Source organism: Rhinopithecus roxellana, chromosome 21, assembly GCF_007565055.1.
Source record: "Rhinopithecus roxellana isolate Shanxi Qingling chromosome 21, ASM756505v1, whole genome shotgun sequence".
In the NCBI taxonomy this organism is placed as follows: Eukaryota; Metazoa; Chordata; class Mammalia; order Primates; family Cercopithecidae; genus Rhinopithecus; species Rhinopithecus roxellana.
The window spans coordinates 74540650-74559697 of record NC_044569.1 but is presented as its reverse complement, the minus strand read 5'-3'; the positions used below and the strand labels follow the sequence as shown (position 1 = coordinate 74559697).

Below are 19048 nucleotides of genomic sequence, written 5' to 3'. Positions count from 1 at the left end.
AAAATATATTAAAGCATCTTCTGCTTTGGGATCTAGATAATTATATGTATGGTAGAAAACTAAGACTATTTATTCCACAAGTATTTACCAAGGAAATCCAATATTTGAGGTACTATTTTAATCCCTGAAGATACCTCCATGGGCAGAGTTAACAAATAATCTACCCTTAAGAGTCTTACATTCTTGTGAAGTATTTGAAGTTAGAGTGAACATCTAGTTCATCTTTGTATTTGTAGTGTCTGTCATAGTTCCTGGCTCGAAGTGGTTGTTCAATAGATGTCAGAATCCCTTTCTGGCCATTAAATAATGTGAGCCTGTATCACTATGTGTATATGGGACTGCATACCTCTTCAAGGATGAGAATGGCCATAAATGGAAAACAAAGATCTCTACTGTTCTGAAGCAACGTTTTCAATGTTATCATAGCAAACATCTATAAGCTGTGTACTACATGCCAGGCATTCTGTTAAGTACATTAGGTGCTGCTCTCTCTTAAATCCTTGAAACTTGTGATATTAGCACTGTGAACATCTCCACTTTTGTGGTATAAACCCAAGTTTAAGGATGGTTAGATTCTACAAAATCATGCACTTAGGAAGTAATAGATGCAGAGTTTGCATGCAGGTTTCTCTGAATTCACAGCCTAAACTAACTATTCTGATACAGTTTCTCTTGAAATTATATGGGCAGTATTAATGTAATCCATGAGAAATCACTATGACAGGTAATTCTTAGATACATTTGATAGTCATCTAATTTCTACTGGCTAATGCAAATGTCAGGGATAATAGTCTGAAAGAGAACCTAGGATTCCTTGGTTTTGCATCAGTATCAGTAAGTTAAAATGTACTGTCTTAAGTATATATGCAGATATTATTGATAAGGCTATTAATTGAATAAAAGCAAATGTTCATGAACATTTTTTTCTCTTGCTTCACTCCTTTGAGGAAATGATAAATCACTCTTCATTTTACAGAGCACATTTACATCCATTATTATTTAATATTTGTGGCAGCCCCTTAGAGTTTTCCATTTTCCATTTGAAGAAAGTTGCATGATTTACTTTCAGAGTTTGTAACCCCACAGAGCCAGGACTCAAGGTCTCATATTCTAATTCCAGGTTCCGTGCTTGGTTTACAGTACCCCAGCTCTCTCATTTAGAAGAGATGCATATTTAAAGTATGTTGAAAACTTGACTCATGTGTAAAGCCGTTTTGAATACTGACTAATTAAAGTGGCTCTATAAATATACCTTAGGGTGTTTTGCTTATAAATGTCTTTGAATATTAAAATTCATGTTTGGCTTAATTATTTAATTAATCTATTCTTTCACTCTCCTAGGCTGTTTTCAAGATCAACAAACATGTATTGATCACATTCTCTCATAAATCATCTACTTCCAGTATTTTATTTCTTATGTAATTGTGTGTACTTGACAAAGGCATAAACCTAAAACCAGCTCAGTTAGGCTTCAGTAAAAGTAGTAATAACTGTAAGACCACCTGTAGTAACTGGATGCTGCCCAAAATTGGAGGCTCAGAGGCAAGAACCAAGAAAATTCTCATATTAGGGACTGGACCATGAGGTATTTAATGTCACCTGATCAGAGTCTTTCTCTCCTTTTCCCACCAGTCCCTTTGATAAATTGTTTAATATGGCTTTATTGTTATAGTTATATTAGGAAAGACTTATTTATTGACTTTATCCACTTAGATCGATGCTTGAGATTAAGTGGTGAAACTCACCTATTATAAGATTTATTAAAATAATTATCATAAATCTTCAGCTTCCTCTTTACCTATTCTCTGAAGCTTGTTGGGTTTTGGGGATGTTTTTTGACCCCAGCCAAACTCTTGGACGTGAATGTGTTGCTTCATACCTACTTCCCCACAAGTCCAAAGACTTTTCTGGAATTTTATCTGTATTGTACTCTGGGGCTAATTTTTAAATTTGGTACCAACCTTCCTGTGGTATCTTTTTGTCTGGGTTCTTGATAGCATATTAGTCTAGATCAACAGCTTCCACTCATCTCTGATCCTCTGTTGTGATTTCTGCATGCAGTTCTCATTCTAGACAGTTGTGACAAAATTATATAATGGGATTTTTATGCATCTAATTTTTAACCTCATAACACAATAAAATATGTGATGTAGGAGTGCCACACCAAGGCTCTTTCTCCTCTATCTCTAAACCAGTTCATGAAATCCATTCACTTATCTTCATTTCCAAGGCCTCTACCTTCACTTACCTCCATCCTACAACAGATTCCTAAACGGTGTCTTGTCTGTGCTTTAACATTCCAATCCACCCTTTGGAACTTCTTCCTTAGCATGACAGCGCTTCAGCGCTGCCCCCAACCTTTGGTTTACCCCCTCGTATACTGGATAAAAACCCATGAGAAAGAGTCAGTGGTGGGTGCAGACTCCCTCAGGATGTGAATTCATCAAGCCTGTTGACTCACGGCGACTTCAGCTTCCTTCAAAGTTTGGGTGATTTATCCGTATGTTTTTTTTTTTTTTTTTTTTTTTTTTTTTTAATTATACTTTAAGTTCTAGGGTACATGTGCATAACGTGCAGGTTTGTTACATATGTATACTTATGCCATGTTGGTGTGCTGCACCCATCAACTCGTCAGCACCCATCAATTCATCATTTATATCATGTATAACTCCCCAATGCAATCCCTCCCTCCTCCCCCCTCCCCCCTCCCCATGATAGGCCCCAGTGTGTGATGTTCCCCTTCCCGAGTCCAAGTGATCTCATTGTTCAGTTCCCACCTATGAGTGAGAACATGCGGTGTTTGGTTTTCTCTTCTTGTGATAGTTTGCTAAGAATGATGGTTTCCAGCTGCATCCATGTCCCTACAAAGGACGCAAACTCATCCTTTTTTATGGCTGCATAGTATTCCATGGTGTATATGTGCCACATTTTCTTAATCCAGTCTGTCACAGATGGACATTTGGGTTGATTCCAAGTCTTTGCTATTGTGAATAGTGCCGCAATAAACATACGTGTACATGTGTCTTTGTAGTAGAATAATTTATAATCCTTTGGGTATATACCCAGTAGTGGGATGGCTGGGTCATATGGTACATCTAGTTCTAGATCCTTGAGGAATTGCCATACTGTTTTCCATAATGGTTGAACTAGTTTACAATCCCACCAACAGTGTAAAAGTGTTCCTATTTCTCCACATCCTCTCCAACACCTGTTGTTTCCTGACTTCTTAATGATTGCCATTCTAACTGGTGTGAGATGGTATCTCATTGTGGTTTTGATTTGCATTTCTCTGATGGCGAGTGATGATGAGCATTTTTTCATGTGTCTGTTGGCTGTATGAATATCTTCTTTTGAGAAATGTCTGTTCATATCCTTTGCCCACTTTTTGATGGGGTTGTTTGTTTTTTTCTCGTATATTTGTTTGAGTTCTTTGTAGATTCTGGATATTAGCCCTTTGTCAGATGAGTAGGTTGCAAAAATTTTCTCCCATTCTGTAGGTTGCCTGTTCACTCTGATGGTAGTTTCTTTTGCTGTGCAAAAGCTCTTTAGTTTAATTAGATCCCATTTGTCAATTTTTGCTTTTGCTGCCGTTGCTTTTGGTGTTTTAGACATGAAGTCCTTGCCCATGCCTATGTCCTGAATGGTACTACCTAGATTTTCTTTTAGGGTTTTTATGGTATTAGGTCTAACATTTAAGTCTCTAATCCATCTTGAATTAATCTTCGTATAAGGGGTAAGGAAAGGATCCAGTTTCAGCTTTCTACTTATGGCTAGCCAATTTTCCCAGCACCATTTATTAAATAGGGAATCCTTTCCCCATTTCTTGTTTCTCTCAGGTTTGTCAAAGATCAGATGGCTGTAGATGTGCGGTATTATTTCTGAGGACTCTGTTCTGTTCCATTGGTCTATATCTCTGTTTTGGTACCAGTACCATGCTGTTTTGGTTACTGTAGCCTTGTAGTATAGTTTGAAGTCAGGTAGCGTGACGCCTCCAGCTTTGACAAATCCGTATGTTTTTTAAAGGCAGAGTTCTGTCTTCTTCCTCTCACTCCTCCTTCAGGGATAAAGGCAGCTGTGAGTCTTCTCCTAGAAAGGGCTTGTCTGATTCTATATTTTCATTCAGTTAGGCTTTATTTTGTTCTCTGCTGTCTTATGGTTTCAAAAAGCTTTGGTTGGGAAGTTAGCTGATTTGTTCTTGGCATTAGAGTTTGAATAATGGTCTCATGACTTTATCCCAACCAGAAGCAGATGCTTTCTATAGGGTTAAGAGTGTAACTATGACTCACACCAACAAAGAACATTTCCAGCACCCTAGAAGCTCCCCTTGGACCCACAGACAGGTGGTTTGCCCTCTGTCCAAAGTAACCACTCTTTTTTATTTCTGTCACCATAGATTAGCATTCCCTGGTTTTGACTTTTATGTAAATAGATATCAAACAGTGGGCACTCTGTGCATCTGGCTTCTATTACTCAACATTATACCTGTGAGATTTGTGTGTAGAAGTAGTTCATTTTTGTCACTGCTGAATAGTATTCTGTTGTAAGAATTAACTACATTTTATGTATCCATCCTACTTCACTTAGGCACTTGAGGTTTTCCAATTGGGTTATTATGAATAAAACTGTTATGAACATTTGCGTGCATATGTTCTGGTGCATTTTCTGGTGTGTGCACAGGAGTTGAACGTCTGGGCCACGGAGTGTGCATATGTGCAGCTCGACTACAGTCCTGTACGTTTTCCAAAGTGATCGTACAGTTGACACCTCCCTTCCCCACTGTGGTACATGAAAGTTCCAATTGCTCCACATCCTCTTTCTCACTTAGCCCTTGGAATTTTTTCAGTCTTTTAAAATTTAGGCCACATTGATGATGTATGTCTCTTCATTTAATTGGGCTATTCCTACCTATGGTTTTACCCTTTTGACATTTTATTTCATGAAGTTTGTTCAGCCTGTTTGTCTACTTTTCTGTTGGGTCGTCTGTCTTTTTCTTACTGACTTGTAGGAGGTTCTTACAGATTATAGATATGTGTTCCTTGTCAGATAAATATATTGTAAATATCTCTCGTTCTGTAGCTTTTTAATTCTCTTAATGGGTCTTTAGGTGAACAGAAGTTTTTTTTATTATTTTTTATGTTGTCCAGTTAATAATTTTTTTTTCCATTATGGTTAGTGCTCATGTTTCTATTTAAAAACTTTGAGTAGGGCACAGTGGTTCATACCTATAATCTCAGGACTTTGGGAGGCTGACGCAGGAGGATCACTTAAGCCTACAAATTCAAGACCAGCCTGGGCAACATAGTAAGACCACATCTCTTTAAAAAAAAAAAAAAAAAAAATTGTTAATTAACCAGGCATGGTAGCTCATACCTGTAGGCCCAGCTACTTGGGCGACTGAGGTAGGAGGACTGCCTGAACCTGGGAGGTCGAGGCTGCAGTGAGCTGTGATTATGCCATTGAACTCCAGAGCCTGGGCCACAGAGAGAGACCCTGACTCAGAAAAATAATAATGAGAAAATAAAACTTCTACCCCAAGGTAATGAATCCTCCCCAACTATATATATTATTTTCTTGAAGCTACATTGTTTTACCTATCATATTAAGTCCATAATTTATCTGTAATTGATTTTTCATTTGGTTAAGACATGGGTCAGGACTTCTTCATTTTCTTTATGAATATCCAGCACCCTTCGGTAAAAAGATGCACTGCAGTGCCACATTGCCATAAAGCAGGTGCTGTGTGTGTGCAGCTTTGTGGGTTAGCTTCCTGCTGTTCTCTGCGATACTACCTGTTCTGTCTATTCTTGAGTCAATCCCATGTTGTTTTAATTACTGTAGCTTTCTAGGGTCTTGAAACCAATAGGGTAAGTTTTCTGACTATATTCTGCAAGGTTTGTTTGTTTGTTTTTAGATTTTTGGTGGATTCTGTTTTACTTTTTCCTTAAGAAAAATAAACCATTTATTTAACTTATTTCTTAAGTGTATTTACTGCAAGTACTCCACTTTCTAAATAGATGTTATTACTCTAAATCTTAAAATCATGGTCAGTTCCTGAGAAGTTCAGCAGTATGAAATATACTGTGTTCTATTTTCCATAATTTACATGTGGCTTCCTGTTAGAAATTCTGTTTCTTTGTAGTGTGAAGTAAGAATTTTGGCAATTGAATCTAATTCATAATTTTTATTTTTTTGAAGATATTATCTTTCTACAGTAATAGGCCTTGGAAATGGGACTGGTGCCATGCTGCGTTCTGGACAAGTTTTCATCAATCTTTATTATCCATAGCTGTTTTTTTATGGAGCCTGTGTGTTACCTTCAGGTGTGAATGGCTGGTGATGACCAGTGCTGGTCTGGTCTGCTTCATGTCTTAGCTGGACAGTCTTTAAAGAATCATTTTTGCTGTTTCTGAATAGTATTCCATTGTAAACTGAACCACATGTTGTTTATCGAGCTTTAAAAGTTGTGTAGATCTCCGAGATCAGTTTAAGTATTTGCTGGATGCCAGGTAATGACTGTGTTTACAGCAAGGCAGGTCTGTACAGCAGTCTCCAGAAAATTAGCCTGAAACTGGCTCAGCTAAGATTCCTCTTCTTCCTGCCAAGACAGAGTATCCATACCAGCAGCTGATTACAAAGAAAACAAAGCAAAATAGTCTTTTACAAGGGTAGTTCTTATCTTCCCTTTGATTAGAGTCTCTATCTGTATAAGTTCTATGTCAAGGTACAGTTTGCTAATTTCTTTAACAAAATAACTAAGAGGGGCCTAATAGGAGAAAAAAAAAAAAAACTACCGCAGTACCTGTTTTTCCTACCTTGTGTATAACAGAGATTTATTAGAGTTTGTGGAACTTCTGGTGTGGCTTAGATTGTCAGGAGGCTAGGTTGGGCCCATATTTGAAACTAGCATTAGATGAGTTCTGATGAGTGTTATCTCCACACAGGGCTGTTAGCGGTTGAACAGACACTTTTAGTATCATATCTAATCTCTCTTCAGAGGGTGAAGTTCTTTCTTTATCTGCCTCACTGCTATAGTCAGCAGGGCTTTTTTGCTGGTTAGTAAGGCATGTTTAATTACCCGCATTAGTAAATGTCCTTCAGTGCCCTTTTGGCCAATGGGGTTGGTTGCAGATGCTGTATCGCTTTCCATGATCTTTGTATCAAGTTCCTTCCATATCAGCATCACTTATAAAATCACGGTGAATGTACAATATAGCCGATATCTCACTTTCCCTAGGGCCATCCCCTTTCAGCTCCAGAATAAGAAACAGAAACCGTTAGCCTTCTGCTTTTTAAGGCTTAGACTTAATTACAAACATTTATCGAGTGTGTATAAATGGTGCTCAGTAACTGGTACTCACTTGAAACCTCTACCTACATCACCTGACACAATGCAGTTTCATTCTCTATACTAATAGCAAAAGCTGTTATTTGGTGTACCCCATGTGTTAGGCACTGTACTAAGTACGTTATTTTGTTATTGAAATATACTTTAGTTCATTTGTCCTTCACAGTAGTCCAGTAAAATAGATGTATATTGTTAGAAAGTAGCAAAGTGAGGATTAAATCTTTGTCTGCCTCAGTGCAAAGAAAATGGTGGCTACCATATCTTACACCATCCTTGGCAAAGCTCATGTTCAACCAGGCAACTAAAATACTGCCTTTTGGAATGCCGTGCAAATTTGTCAGAAGGCTCTCCTGTCCTTGAAACAGAACTGGAACATCCAGCAACTTCCTGTGCTTTCAGAATTTGATTTGAAACATTAACCATTCCCAAGGCCTTGGGCTGATGTGGGAACTCATAATCTATGAAAAGAGGTGCTGCTATTCATCTTGGCTGGGGTCACAAATGATAATTGATAGAAACTGGAACCCTTCAGACCATGAGTTCTGACTCAGGGAGCAATGCCAGCCTCAGATAGAGGCAGGAGGCAGAGAAATTCTAGGCAGACAGGGATGGTCCTTGGCAAAGCCCCACCTTAAAGCTGAAAAGCCTGGAACCTGTAGCCCAAAGTGAGAACTTCAGTCCCTGTTTGCCTGCTCTCTCACGATTGGTTTCTTCTAAATAATGCCTTTTTACCAATCAAATGTTACCTTTTCCAAAACTACCTATGGGCTGCCCTGCCCCCCATCCTGTACCTATAAAGACCCCAGACTCAGCTGGTAGAAGAGAGAAGCAGCTGGATGTCAGAGAGAGGCATCTGACTGCAGAGGAGAGGGGCAGAGAGGTGACTTGACTTCAGGGAAGAGCAACCCACCCTTCCCATCCCCTTTCCAGCTCCCCTCTCCGCTGAGAGCTGCTTTCATCACTCAATAAAATTCTCCACAATCACCATCCTTCAGTTTGTCGCATGACCTCATTCTTCTTGGGTACCAGACAAGAATTCGAGACCCACCAAGTGTGGGTACCCAAAAGGCTGTCACACGGGCCCTTTGCCCACACTGGCAGAGGGCAGCCACCTCATGCAATGAGGCAAATGGCCGACTAAGCTGATGACACACTGCTGTTTTCAGATGGCAGAGCTAAGAGAACACTGTAACACGCCCTCTGGGGCCTTGGGGTGGCAGGCACCCCCACCTAGACGCCACCACGGCCTGCACGGAGTTGGCTTCTGCCAGTGCCAAGGTGGCCGGCTGGTTCCCGCACTCCCTGGCCTGTGCACTCCCTCCTACAAGGGAGTGAACACAGCATGCTGAGTAAATGGGGCACCCCTGTCATGAGTCCCACAAAGGGGTCAAGAAAATATCCTGCAGCCGGGTACGGTGGCTCACGCCTGTAATCCCAGCACTCTGGGAGACCGACGCAGGTGGATCACGAGCTCAGGAGATCGAGACCATCCTGGCTAACACAGTGTAACCCCGTCTCTACTAAAACATACAAAAAATTAGCTGAGAGTGGGAGCGGGCACCTGTGGTTCCAGCTACTCAGGAGGCTGAGGCAGGAGAATGGCTTGAACCTGGGAAACGGAGCTTGCAGTGAGCCGAAATCGCACCACTGCACTCCAGCCTGGGTGATAGAGCGAGACTCCATCTCAAAAATAAAAAAGAAAATATGCTGCATCAAAGGGATGAGGACTTTTCTCTCAGGCAGAGTTAACTCATGAGAGACTGAAGCTGATGCTGGGCAAAGGAGGTTGTGACAGTAAGGCTGGGTGGCTGTTTAAAGATTCCACATCAGTTTTCTCTTGATCACTCTTGGGTTCTTGGCCCTTGTGATCCACCATGTCTCAGCTTCTCATACTCAAGTCTGTTGCTGACTGGAGCATGACAACTGGCTCCATTTTCTTCTCAGTCTCTCCAGACAAGGCCCAGCACCTCTTAGGCTCAGAGAACACTGTATAGGTTTCACATGCCAGGACTGAGAGGACTCTGCCTGAATTCCAAAATGTGTTTTTGTAAGTTTTAGAGACTGACCAGGCCTGGTTCATTGGTGGTTTTTTTTGTTTTGTTTTGTTTTGTTTTGTTTTAATCTGAGATGGTACTGAACTCTCAAAGAAAGTAGTTCAGGCTGCTATAACAAAATTCCATAAACTGTGTAGCTTATAAATGAGAAATTTATTTCTTACAGTTCTAGATGCTGGGAAGTCCAAGATCAAGGCACCAGTAGATTCAATGTCTGGTGAGAGCTTACTGTAACTATGCTTCATGTAAGGCACCTTTCTTGCTGTGTCCTCGTACAATGAAAGGAGCAAACCTTCCTTGGTATTCTTTATAATGGCACTAGTCCCACTCATGAAGTCTCCACCCTCATGACCTAATCACTTTGTAAAGGCCCCACCTCTTAATACTATTGTATTGGGAATTCAGGTTCAGTATGTGAATTTAGTGGGTGACACACATTCAGACCATAGCAATACCTCATACCAACCCCTATGTTTTGGGGGACATGTCTGGAAGATGGATTCTGTATCACTTTAAAGTAGCATTTTATAAACTGAGAATCTGTTCACACATAGTCCATGACTATGTTTTCTTTAGCTTGCAGAATTAAAAATGGAAAATATTCACGTAAAATTCTTGTTTCCTAATCCTTTCAAAAACGCAGAAAGATCTGGAAACATGGCCTGCATTTTGACATGACAATTGTTGGTTACTAAATAGAGATTTTCCCTCTTTAAGCAAGACAGTCATGTTCCAGTATTTTTTTCTTTGTACCAGACCAGCTTTACTGATGCATGTTATCAGCCCATTCTTCATAGATTCTTATTTTGGAGACTCTGATTGAATTATACAATAATAAATAAGTCTTGGATTAACAAAAACAGATTTATACAAAAAGAAGGTAATTTTCTAAGATAGTTTTATATTGCTTAAAGAAGAGAGACAGAAAGAGAAAGAGAGAAGTAGCCACACAAATACATTTAGCCAAAGGTATTAGTTAAAATAGGCTGGCTGCTGTAACAGACTGTAAAATTTCAGTGACCTAAGTCTAGTTGAAAATGTATTTATTGCTTTCTTAACAGTAACTGGGTTTCAGGTCGTGGGCATTTGGGATGGAGAAAGGAGGTCTGCTCCTCTCCACACAGTCATTCAGGGACCTGAGTGCCAGAGGCTCTCCCATCTTTCACATGTGACTTCCAGGATCACCCTAGCCTTAAATCCATGCAATCACTATATGACAACAGGGCACAGAGGATGATTTTTGGGAGATTTTTATGGGCCAGGCCTAGAAGTGGCACATGTCCCTTCCACTGCTAATTACCTGGGAAATAACCTTTAGCAGTGTGCCTAGCAAGAAGAATAAATGGTTTCAGTGATAAGCTGGAAGTCTTAACATACCCAGGTTAGGTACTTGAATTTAGAGAATCTTTTTGGAGATTCTCTGAGAACCCTTTTTACCCCACCCACAATGGGTTGCATTGTTCTGACCAATCCAGGTATGTTACAGGGAAGTAGGTCCCTTGGCACAAAGGAGATACAGTAGGCACAGCTCATGAAACACAATACTGTATAGACATGAGAAACGGAATGTAAGGTTCACTAAAAACAAGGGAAGGAAGCTTTCCTTTATCTGAAGAAAGCTTCTAGTACTTTCTGTGATACTAAAGTCTTCTTGATCAGGATCCAGCATTGGCACATATAAGGAATCACATACAATTTCAGAATAAAGGGAATTATAATAGGAGTGCCTCTTAGTGGCCTAGGTTTTTAGAACCTAGAAGATCTAGATGTAATTGCCATATGAGTGTCCATTGACTTTTTTTCAGTGAAGTTGATTTTTTTTATGTGATTTGTGGAAATTAGCTTCAGTATTGATGTAGATGAGATCCCTAGAGTCTTGGTGACACAGAAAACACATTCCGCTAAGTCCAAAAGTGCCTGAGATGGGGTAAGAACCCACAGTTCCTATGACCTGGGGTTTGGCTTTTAGGATTGGGAACTTCAAGGGTTGACGATTTAGTTTCTTCTGTCATTACCCCTCCACTTTGCATTTTGAACTGCCTGTACTTGCACACATATACCACACTCTTTCACACTTTTTTAACGTAGTCCATTTCTTCACCTAATTCTGTTTAGCCATCAAGATTCATCGCAAGACATCTTGTCTTGGAGTACCAGGCTGAATCGAGTGTCTCCGCTCTGTGCCCCCACAGCATTCCCTGTCTACCTCTATTTTGAGCTTTTATGTCCACTGCTTGTCCTGACCTTAAGCTCTGTAAGGCACGGATTTGTCATACTTATTTTTTATTTCTAGGACAGTTGGCACCTGGCAACACTCATAGAATGTTAGTTGAACTGCTCTGGTCCCTCTTCCTGAATTTCTAACTTAGTTTGCAACTCTATCTGTGGCTTAATTGAACCAGTACACTCCCGATAACTTCACTGTCATCCTTAGAGATCTCTGATGTCTTCAGGAAATGATGATAGCATTCATAAATGCTAGCATTGTTGCATACTTGTTCTGTGTCAGGCACTGTGCTACTCTCTTAGTTTGTATGTCCTTTATAATGTTCCTGATGACTCCATGAAGCAGACACTGCTATTAGTCCGGTTTTCAAACCTAGGTCTGGTGACTCGAGAGTTCAAGCTCTCATGCACTGTGATAGAGGTCGTATGATAGATATTTTATTTAGTCTCACTAGTCTGTAGCAGGCAGGAGGTGTTACTGGCTTGGACCAGTACAACTAGGCTTATTAGATGACCACTGGTAATATGACTTTAGAAGACGTAAGGGTAACCAATTGATTAAGCTTGCAGAATTGGGCACATTTTGACATTAACAAAGTTAAAATCTGAAGAAGCATTCTAAGCAGCCAAGTTATTTAAAAAATTCTGAGTATACAGTCTGGAGCTAAATCTAAAGTCCAGGCAGGATGCCTAGACAGAAGGATGGGGCACAGGTACAGGAAAGCCACTTGAGAACAAACCAGCTACTTTTCTGAGTCAAGAAATCTCTTCTTGAGCCAGGGAATCTCTGCGGACTTCTGCCAGTCTCAGGAACCAGACCTAATGTGGGCAATCAAGCCCAACTATCTGACTTGAAGTTGAGAATGAAGCTGTATAATCTAACCATGGTATATTTGATTGCTTGAAATAATTGCTTTATAAATTTATTCTGCCTTATAAGCAAACTTAACAGATGGCTGAATCTGGACATAACTGTGGAGACCACTTTCAACACTTCTATTGTTGGCTAAAGCATGCTCTGTTAATGATGTTCCCAAGTTATTCATACATTTTTACTGACCTGCAAACACTATTATATATTAGTTATTGAGAGAATTCTGATTGCAGAAAAGGAGTTTCACTAGGGATTGGGTTAGCACATTGTCACTCCCTTTTTGCATGCTATTCTCCAAACACTTGTGGCCAGGGTGCACATTAGTAGGCTGTAAAAGCATGTGTTCTGAACTGGTCAGTGCCCATTCCCTCCCACTTATTAAATACTTTCACTGTGCACATGATTTGCATATGACTTTTCCTTTGTCATTCCTGTCACTTCATGCAAATGACACAGTATTTTATATAAATCATTTTAATATTTAATCATCCTGGCTAATTACAAATTTTCTGTATTTAGTTTTAGGGAAATGGAAAGTTATTGATATTCTGGTAATAACAGTGATAAAGATTTGAACAAGCATGTATTAGTACTATGCAAAAAAAAAAAAAAAAAAAAACTAACATACAAAAATGCTATAGGCCAGTGTTCTAGCAGCTACCAAATCCACCAGCTATTTTTTTTTTCTTCTTCTTCTTTTTGAGACTGAGTCTCACTCTGTCACCCAGGCTGGAGTGCAATGGTGTAATCTTGGCTCACTGCAATCTCTGCCTACCAGGTTCAAGCAATTCTCCTGCCTCAGCCTCTTGAGTAGCTGGGATTACAGGTGTGCACCACCACGCGTGGCTAATTTTTGTATTTTTAGTAGAGATGGGGTTTCACCCTGTTGATCAGGCTGGTCTCGAACTCCTGACCTCGTGATCCACCCTCCTCGGCCTCCCAAAGTGGCTGGGATTACAGGCGTGAGCCACCACGCCCAGCCTACACATAGACTTCTGCCTCAGCCTCCCACCTGTTTTTATAAATAAAGTTTTACTGGAGCATGGCCATGCACCATACCCATTGATGCCCATTTTTTGTGTATTATCTATGACTACTTTTATGCTGCAGCAACAGCAGAGTTGAAACATTGTGACATGGACTATCTGGCCCCAAAAGCCTAATACATTAATATTTACTATCTAGACCCTACAGGAAAAGATTGTTGAACCTTGTTATAGACGTATTTAATCAATGGAATTCTCATTGGCTTTTTTGTCTAAAAGTTGAATACTATTAAGGTTAGCATGGGAAGTTTATGTAATCTGCTCAAGGTCACACAGTCAAAATATGATGGAGCCAGGATTTGAATCAAGGATTTTAAAAAATCAAATACTTGACTCCCTTTGCAGTATTTACTTTATGTGTACATTTATCCTAAAACAAAGAATATTCTTGAGGACATTTCAAAATGATGTGTCATAAACTAGGGACGGATTCATGCTCTGCCACCATATTCTCAACCAAATGTTGTCATCTCTTTATTACCTATTTTTATGTTTTCTCTGAGATGAATTAATAGGTCATGCTGAGATAGAGTGGCTTTGATCTCTATCCAAGTGGTCGCTTTTTTTGTTTTTTGCAAGAAGAAATTGGAGCTCGAGGTGAAAACATGGAACCCAACATGCATTTAGATGGCTGTACTTTTGTCTCCCAAGACAGACAGTGGCTTGGAAAGGTTAAGAAATGTGTTTCTCCTTATAGGAATGTAACTGGATTGCATCAAAACAATGGGAAATTATTTCATATTTCAAGTGCTCCATCTTTCTGAAGCCCTGTTCCTCCGCATATCTGCATCCTCCCTTCTTCCAGCAGTACTTCCTTCATAGCTTCTTACACCTTCACTTTCCATATTTTTTGTAACAGTTTAGATATTATATTCAGCTTTCATTGTAATTTTTTTATTATTATTTTGTTGAGATAGAGTTTCACTGTTGTCGCCCAGGCCGGAGTGCAATGGCACGATCTTCACTCACTGCAACCTCTGCCTCCCAGCTTCTAGCGAGTCTGCTGCCTCAGCCTCCTGAGTAGCTGGGACTACAGGCACCTAATTTTTGTATTTTTAGTAGAGACAGGGTTTCACCATGTTGGCCAGGCTGGTCTCCAACTCCTGACCTCAAGTGATCCACCCGCCTCAGCCTCCCAAAGAGCTGGGATTACAGGCGTGAGCTGCCACGCTTGGCCAAGCTTTCATTGTTTTTAAATGTGTCCTGTTAAAAGACATTAGACTAAAGGCTCTATGATGTTAGTAACTGAGTCTGTTTCCCAAGAGAGACTCCTCTTATGAAAGAATTTGCGGAATCAAATCTAATTGAAGTGTGTATATGCCACATGTTCCTAAAAGAATAAGCCATAATTTTACAACAGGAAATAAGTTGTGATAGGATTTCAACAGTCGCAGTTTCTAAAATAGAAGTGTAATTTTATATCAAAGAGTGAACCTATAGCTCATTCATAATTCTGAAAACAGGTAGCATTTTAAAGGAAACTGTGACATGTCAGCATTAACAGTAAGCCACAGGGGCAGAAACAATGACTGTTCCCTTTTAGTGGGGACTCAGTCCTCTCCCTTGTGGGAAGTAGAAAACTGGCTACCAGTAAGATTAAAATGTATGTGAAGAGAGAGAACAGAGATCCTTCATCTGTACACTGAAAGTTCCCAAGTTATTTTATTTCTATTAGGTTTATGGTTCAATCCAGAAAAAGCTTTTAGCAAATCTTTTATTGCGGGGGTGAGGGGGAGGGGCTTTAATAATCTATAGAATCTACTGAGTTTTCCACATCATTGGACCTGTGAAGATAGTTACTGTCATAACGATATGTCACTGGGGAAGAAAATCAGGTGTAATGTAATTTACATAAAGCTTGCACAGGTACATTTGACTTACTTGTCAGCAGTTGTATGGTAATATGTTGACACCTTATCACTATTTTATTCAATTATTTTAATGCCAGGAGCTGTAGAGGGTGAGATAATGATGTTTTTCTCTCCCACCTTCCATTTCTGATTGTGTCCGAAGTTTCTTGCCTGTGCCACAGTCAGCTTTTTTCTGGATACTTTTTTTTTTCCTTCAGGATTTTGTCCATTTACTTCCATGTGAGTATTTTAATTTCTCTCAGTCACTCAGTCTTGAAACATGTTTAATGTTTACCTTATCTATATGGGGATTTTAAAGTCATTTGCCTTTGCAACTATAAAAGGAAAATGTTCCACTTGTACCAGCCCATGCCTAAGAGATAGCAAAACTGTTATGTTTCATCACTGGTTCTAACCAGCGGAGGGTGATAAAGGCCCGTGAACTTTGAGTGTCCACCCCTCTCCTCCATGTATCAGACTCTTACTTGACCTAAGTGAGGACTCCTTCCTGCCTAAACAACAGTTAGTCGTATTTTAACCAACTGTGCACAGACAGAAGAACTCATTCTGTTCTATGCAGAGTGCTGGCGCCCAGTGCCTGATGAGCAGAACCATCTTGAACTCCCCCTCCCAGCACTTCACACCCCAGATGTTTTCCTCGTCAGTAAACTCTTTGGTGCATTTCTTCACTGGCAAGTGACAAAAAGATGCAGCTTTTTGATTATTTATTTTGCTTGCCCTGGTGGGCTCTGTGTTATCCTTTGACATGCTTAAGTGAGTCTGTGACCCTTGGTCAAATTATTAACCTCCTGAGCTACAGTAATCAATAGAGTGGGAACAATAACACCCACTTAGAAGGGTTTTTGTTTGTATTATGTGCAATACCACATGAGAAGGCACCTAACGGAATTCCTGACAGATGATGAGCACCACATAAAGGTTGCTTGCTTGCTTGCTTGCTCTCAGACCTACCTGAAAATGACATCTGGCACCCAGTAGGCATTCCATATATCCTGGTGGGATGGTAAATGAGTGAGTGTTTGCATTACTCCCTGAAATGGGCTAACTGTATAATTCTATAGATTCTACATGCAATGTAGTTTTTGGAAATATTTGCCTGGGATTCCAGAACTTCAGTTGATACTGATGCAGCGTTTTATTTTATTGTAGCATAACCAAATGCTCTGAGTTAAACGTGTTGTATCATTTTCCAAACTAATTATAAATCATTGCGAGTCATGCTAACTTCTTACTAACTCCCTCAGAACTGTGTCACCTTTAAGACATTTTAAATCATAGACCAAAAAAATTTTAAGTTACTTGCAGTGTTATTATCAAAACCCAAATTCTATGCCTACTTTTAATTATGATTGCCAATTAACACACATTCCAAACATTAAAATGAATTTAAAAAGAGATTTTTCTTGGCCTTCGTTTGAAAATTAAATTTCTTTGGGAAGTTAACATTGTAAAGGTTGGCAATCATAAGAGAATTTTCAGACCCACTCTTTGTCTAGAGTTTTAGGAACCAAATAAAGATGTCTTTTTGGATTGTTTATAATCTTCAGGAGTAAGGCCATGAACCCAATGACATTGAGAAGATTTTTGGTCTTTGTAAGTCTCTTTATAATTCTCATCCTACATGTTGTCATTTGTGTGTTTATGTATATCGTTACGGGATTGTAAAGATGTATAATTAGGGAGGTTTTTTATCAAAAGGTCTAAAATTAGACTCTCAGGTCAGGACTTTTGCCATACAACACAGATAGACGTCAACAGAAGAGCCCATCCCTGTGACCGGAGGACACTTCCACATGCTGCCTGCCATCATCAGATTTTTATATCCCATATTTGCGTAGATAAGGAGAAGCCATCACAGAGATACTCTAAGCCGTATATTTTAACCTAGTGTCTAACTTCCTCTAAACCAGTGATTTTCTGCCTCTTTTTGGACACCATCACCGTGGAGGAATTTAACGGGTTTCCGTCATTATGGGGTAGATTCACCATGGCAGTGATTCTCAGCAGTGGGACCGTGGGGTCTTTCTCTCCCTTCTCATCATAAATTATTACTATAGTGTGTAATGTGATTCAAGCCACATTTCTTGAATTAGCTGCTCCTTTGATATCTGGCATAAATATCATCACTAAGATTATATTCAACACTTTTTTTTTAGTGAGCATTTTCTGTGAGCCTGACACATTGATAGTCCAAAGGTCTGAGCAAGACCACAGAAGTTTTAAGACTCTTCCTGCTCTCTGGTTCTTAAGACACTAGGAAAAAGCTATCAAAAGAAAGATAAAGAACTGTAAATTATTTGCTATTTTGTATGTTATATACGCATTCATGAATGAAGCAGGTTAGGAGGATATCCGTTCCTTGTCCAGAGGGGACAGCTGCTCTCAGTGGTAGCAAATTGTTGTCAGAATGTAAGATCTCTTTTGCCAGATCTTGTTATTCTCAGGTGAGATACCCCTATGTCTAAATGTTGGTGACCTATTTGAATATGTTTAAAATTCTACTAGCTAATCAAAATGCAATTTTATTTGCAACCTCTGGATACACTGGGAGTTATAGAAGAAGTCAGAGTAGAGTGGCTCTTCCCAGATAGGGAGTAGCATGAGTAAAGCCCACATGCCTCTTTTATCTCCAGTTATATGAAAGAAATTCCACTATATTCTTATATTTGTCACCCTGAAGCTATTATGTAATATATCCAGGACCATCAAAGAATATGTTGCCAGGTAAAAGACAGTGCTTAAATGTAAGAGTCAATTACCTATTTTTGTGTAACTTAGACTTCCAATAAAACATTTTTCGCCCTTAGGGTAAAAACATTTATTAACTGTCATCAATATACTTGCCATCTATTTTCCCCCGTTTTAGGGACAGCTTTGGTAATTGAATAAGAGCACATACTTACAGTTCACCCCACTCTATTGTGCTTGGTAGTTACACAATTAAACATAGCCTGGAAAAAACATGCTTTTTAGTGTGAAAACATTCAAATTTCTCTGAATAAATCCCTTTTTTTTTTTTTCTTTTTTTTTTTTTCTCCTTTTAGACAGTCTCTATCTGTCACCTGGGCTGGAGTTCAGTGGTGCAATCTTGACTCACTGCAACTTCTGCCTCCCCCCGGGTTCAAGCGTTTCTCCTGCCTCAGCCTCCCAAGTAGCTGGGACTACAGGCACCCACCACCACGTCCGGCTGATTTTTGTATTTTTTAGTAGAGATGGGGTTTCACCACGTTGGCCAGGCTGGTCTCGAACTCCTGACCTTATGATCCTCCTGCCTTGGCCTCCCAAAGTGCTGCGGAATAAATCCCTCTATCATGTATAACATTTTAACATTTCAAGGGCTTTCACATCTGTTACATCGAGGGACTTTTCTGAGATATTCTGTAAATAACTCAAATTCTATAAAATCGAAAATGGAGCACATTTATGCAAGATCAAGGTGTTTTTTTCTCAAGTTTTGTATGGATGATTTGAAATACTCCATACTGACAAGAGAAAGCAGCATTCTGATGCCTTTGCTCCTGCTATGGACTCTCCCAAAGTGGTGCTTTGTCGCCAGCCCATAGATGGTTCGGAGCCAAAGCCAGTTTCCCCCTGAACATTTTATAGTTTGTAATACACCAAATATACATCCC

At 39.7% G+C, this 19048-nt stretch overlaps 1 protein-coding gene across 1 annotated transcript in view; it reads left to right on the top strand.

Annotated features, from left to right (window-relative positions):
* Nucleotides 1-19048, top strand: part of CDH2 (cadherin 2) — a 222683-nt gene that overhangs the window by 188924 nt on the left and 14711 nt on the right. The gene's annotated exons all lie outside the window — the stretch shown is intronic.